Below are 5,429 nucleotides of genomic sequence, written 5' to 3' on the forward strand. Positions count from 1 at the left end.
TTGCATAAAAGCAGTTTGTGAAGGCCTAATCACATGATCTGCCACTGTATTGAGTCGGATCGTGGCAACCTTGGTAAATATTTTAAAGCTCACGTTAAGAAGACAAATAGGACGGAATTGTTGAATCATTTCTGCTTCAGTAATCTTGGGAAATAAGATAATTTCACCAAAGTTGAGCCTAAAAAGCTCCAAATGTCCAACATGTAGACCCACGAAAAGAGCCAGAAGATCGACATTCCAGAAAGACTGATAAAATTCATCTGGGAAGCCATCAGGACCAGGGGCTTTGTTATGCTCCATTTGGAAGACAACTTTTCTTACTTCCTCCTCAGAGTAAGGCGAAGTGATAAAGCGAAGTGATAAAATTATTGAAATAGCTTTCCTCTGGAGCACCAAAAAGCCCTTTATAATAGCTCGTAATACGACTTTAGCTGGTCATGACCCTCAATCGGACCCTCCTTCTGAACCAGAGTACGAATAAACTTCTTCCTATGTCTGCCATTGCCAACACAATGGAAGTACCTTGTATTCGAATCTCCTTCCATAATAAATTGGGTCTTAGATAATTGGTACCATTTCAGTTCCTCCTCACGCAACATTTTTGTGATTTCTGCATTTGATTGGCTTTTTTGCTCAATCTATTGTGCGGGAAGCGGTCTAACTTCTGTTTTAGCTTCGAGGTCATCTATAATAGATGAAAGCCGCTGCTTTTATTTTTTAAGAATCCTAGTTGTATCACGTGCCCAACCACAGAGGTGTTTGCATACAACAAGCATTTTGTTATTCCACCTCTGTATCGGAGACATATCCACAACCGGTCTTCTCATACCTTTTTAACCATGGTCTGCAAACCTTCCTGATTCAACCAACCGAGTTCAAACTTAAATCGGCGGTTAGATGAGGGTCTAGGTAAACCGGTGTATAATAAGATGGGACCATGATCCGAAAATCCAATAATGCATTCTAGCGCGCGAGCGTGACCATTGGAATTTTCAATTCCCAGTCGGTATCCATGAGTACGCGATCTAGTTTTTCATATGTTGGCTCCGGAAGATTCTTAGCCCAGGTAAATTGTCTGCCAATCATTGACACTTCCCTCAAGTCCAAGCTGTTAATGACCGCGTTGAACAAGAAAGGCCAGTGATTGTCAAAACTGCCCCTACTCTTCTCACATGGAAATCTCAACAAATTAAAATCCCCCCTATGAGAATATGATAGGGTTTTCCTTTGCTAGATTCAACAATTCATGAAGAAAGGCGGCCTTAGAAGCTTCCTGGGCAGCACCATACAGGACTACTAGATTCCATATGAAATTGTCAGCTCTATTACAGATGTGGAATTTGATATGAAATTCCCCAACCGAATGTGCTAACACTTCCATTGAGTCCGTTCTGACACCGAGTAAGATACCCCCAGATCTCCCACGGGGTGGACAGGATATCCAAGTAAAGTCTATGCCACCGGATATACGGTTCAGAAGACTTTGCGAGAAATCTCGTCTCCCCGTCTCACAAATAGTCAAATAATCCAAATTCTGATCCCTAATACAATCGGCAAAATGTAAGTGTTTAGCCAAGTTACCAAGACCTCTGCTATTCGCAAACATGCCATTCATTGGGAATAATTGGAGATTTGGGAATTTTTTACCGTTTCCGTGGTTTTTTGTTAGAGGGGGATTTGGATTTCTGACGAGATGCCTTTAGCTCATATAAGGAGTAAAGATCGTCCTCGTCCAAACCCACCTCTGACATTTCACCAACTAGGTGAGAAAAAAACTGACCATCTGATGTGGCAATCGCTTCATCCTCATCTAAATAGGTGGAATCCAACATGGTCAAAGCTTTTGGAATAACCGTAAGACGATCAAACTTCATGTGCTTCAAGACCCTAGTTCAAACATATATCTCTTTTTCGGAACTACCAATACTAACCCCTAAACTATTAAGCTTAGAAGAAATAGCAGGTGATGAAAATGATAGAAAAGATTTAGATTTATGAGAAGACATCATACCATCGTAGTCGAAGTTTTGCGCCGCCTTACGTCGCATCACCTTCTGCACGGTGTCCTCGTCCGTCACCGCCCCACCATCCGCATCCACGCCAACCTCCCACTCCGCCTGACCGGAGTGTCATACCCACCATGGCGGACACTCGACGACACGTGTGGGTGGTGGCAGAGCATCCGACCCCACATCACGCGGTGAATGCGTCGCGCAGGGTGTCGTCGGTGTCGTAGGCGTAGCGGGTGGGGAAGTTGTCGGAGCCGGAATCAGTGAGGAAGAAGCAGCCGCCGGTGTGGTGGGTGAAGTCATAGGCGAGATAGGACAGGGCGCCGGGGAAGCCATGGTGAGGAAGCCCCCGACTCCAATCCCGCCACTCCCAAAGACGAAGCTGGAGCCGCGGTGGTAGGGGCAAGGGCGATGTAGCAGCCCCCCCACACCACCACCATCGCGTCAGCTCCTCTCGCCTTCTCCACCGAAGCCACCTCAGCAGCAGCCGAAGCAGTGGGAGGGGGCACAAGCGACGTAGCAGCCCCCTCCACCACCGCTGGAAGAGGTAAAATCTACGGTTTTAAGTTTTGAGGAGGTGATCTTTGGCCACGAGATGAGAAGTTCAAAAAAGGACGCTCCTTGCCTTGGGAGAAGCTCCTTCCCTCGTGTGGGCGGCATGTATAGCAGCTAGAACGACTGACGATTTTTGTATCCCTACCATAATCACTGAGTAATAAACTTGTCTGTTCTGAAAAGAAAATTCTCTTAAAGCGCATTGGACCATTGTATCTCCATTGTCGGCGTTGATAGCATCAAGAGGTTGCCTGTGTTGCCAATATTGTGCTCTAGGATATCACTCCGTCAACTTTACATCAAATCCCCCGGGCAGGAAGCCCTGACCTCAGGAAGAGCACTGGCCTTCGTAACTGAATGTGCTTGGGCGCATTTATCTTACAGTTTTGAAGAAGTTATGTCGGTTACCAAATATCAGCACCTTCTTTGTCCAAACTCGAAATCAGGCAGATGATATATCCAATTCGATTAGCTCAAACGAATATTCAAATTCCATCCGGACTTTTTTTAGCTTGTAAAGCTCTGCTGCTTTCCCGCTAAATAAAAAATAGTAAAGCTCTGCTGCTGCATTTTGGATTTAGTTACTAAAAAGCATCATGAAGAACAAGTGTGGATATATACTATCTTCAAGGCTTATATTCTACTCCCTCCGTTCCATTCTATAGTGCCTATAGTTTTTCTGCACGGAAATTAGCACATGAGTGTTCTTTACACAAGACCCCCTAGATTAGCGATTTAAGATCAGAGTAAAATGAGGGAAATCGGTAACTTCCTAAATTAACATAAAAAATCCCACAAATCTCTCTGGTTAACTCTCCATATATGTGCAGCCAGGTTATATTAAGGAAATAAAAACATTGCTTTCTAAATCTAAGGAATCGTTGGGGTCATGCATTAGGAATCTCAATTAATTGTTTCCTTTTTGTATGGATTTTCTTCACGCATGTAGAGGGGGTAATTGAAAAAGAGCCAAGCTACAACCTTATATTCTGAAACAAATGCCAAAAATCTATAGGCATTATAGAAAGGAACGGAGGGAGTATGTGTGTAATTCAAAGTAAAAAAAAAAGTGATTGCATACTAGAGCAAGAGGATTGCTCACAGTTCGAATTTTGTCAGATGTTTGATTACTCTGAACATAGAATGAATCTTTCTTTCTTTTTTTGAAGGGACATAGAATGAATCAAAACTTGCAGTTTTACACAATTATACAGTAAGCCATAATGTATATCTACAAGTCATTCAGATTTTTTCACAATGTTTGTCCGTGAATGTTAGACAATTGAATGACTTCACAGCCTAGATGTTGTTCATACTACGACATACAACAAAAATCTGAATGAACTGAAGAATCGAATAGTGTGCAGCCTACAGCTTATTATCTGAGAATTTATAATGCTAATGAATGAGCCAAGCACTCAATCCCTTCGAAAAAAGAGAACTGATACTCCATTTTTTTGACAAATGGGAGCTATGCAAACAAAAATAGCATCAAGCTGCATACACCAATCCTAACAATATCACGTACAAGCCAAGATGTAGATAACCAAACATGGATTGGAATTTAGCTCTGGATAATTAGTTGTGCGTATGATAATTTGACCTCTGACCGCTACTAGCCACCACGGGCCACCATCTCTAATAACTCCTTCATGACCAAAGGACAACTTTCCACCAAATGCTTGAATCCATCTGTTGCCATCACAGCTTGTAGCACATTCCATGGAGCCATAAACTCAACACAAAGCTTCTTTCAGATCCATGCAATGATGTTGCTCTGCTAAAGCCAATGTTGTTGCAATCGTCTCCACATCCATGCTCTCACACAATTTTCTTTCACAAAGCAGCCTTAACTTGTCCAGTCCATATCGATCCGCGGCAACTAGCAAATGTTGCAGTTTTGCTGTTCCGCCTTCTTTGTATTGCTCGTCATCTAACATTGAGTCTGTGACTCTGTGTACACAAAGTGAAGAAGCTCCTCGAATATTGGAGGCTCGATGTCATCAATCTTAATGTGCTGTGTTGTCTTCTCCTTCATTGGACCAAATAGTTCTGCCATGAAAACAGGAGATCTTGCAGCCAACAAGCATCTGTGAGCATGGAACAATTGGCCACATGCACACACTGAACGTCACATCTGCACCTTTTCGATCCTTCAGCATCTGTACGAGATGGTCCTGAAGATTCGGACCCGGAACTTCCAAAAGAGTCCTCTTTACCTCTGTGCGAGGTTCCTTGATGATAGTGATAACACACCTTATGGTAAAGTAGCCATTATTGATGTCCAGCAATGATTTTAGCTTTGATTTCTTCACAAAATCATGATACCCCCAATTATAACTTGATGGAGAAAATATACGCATTATCTCATCATAGTTGGTTACTTTTATTTCACCATGTTTCTCCAGAATGTTTAATGTGAACTGTGTCCTCACATCCTTTGCTGGACTGAGATGATACAGAAACACTGTCGCATTGCCGTCACCATTCTCTTTAGAGTTTAATCCATCCGGGTAGAACCTAATATTCCAATCGCAGCCAGCGACGCTAAATGTGCTCGAGCTAACATACTTGCCAACACCGAGGCCATCGAGCTGACGGTAATTTGTCACCTCGAAATCGTGTGTCACGGTGAGCATCTCGGTCAAGCATCTAGATGACGTCTGTTTTTTTCGAGAAAATGCAAAGGACCTTTGCGTTTCATTGCATTGAAAAGATAGGGAATCGTTTAGATCCTCCTAGGAGGCCGGTTACAGGTTAGGAAACCAGAAAAAATCAGTGCACATCCCAACTGGGAGGCAGGACAACACGTAAACCCTGGGCACCTGCCCTAGCCCAGATGCATAGCTCCTCCTTGATGTTCTG

The 5,429-nt window shown here is 43.2% G+C and overlaps 1 pseudogene; it reads right to left on the reverse strand.

The window, feature by feature from the left end:
• Positions 1-3,900: 3,900 nt before the first annotated feature.
• On the reverse strand, positions 3,901-5,223 carry LOC127329396 (BTB/POZ and MATH domain-containing protein 2-like; annotated as a pseudogene).
• Positions 5,224-5,429: the final 206 nt, after the last annotated feature.

The sequence above is a fragment of the Lolium perenne genome, chromosome 2, assembly GCF_019359855.2.
Source record: "Lolium perenne isolate Kyuss_39 chromosome 2, Kyuss_2.0, whole genome shotgun sequence".
NCBI lineage: Eukaryota > Viridiplantae > Streptophyta > Magnoliopsida > Poales > Poaceae > Lolium > Lolium perenne.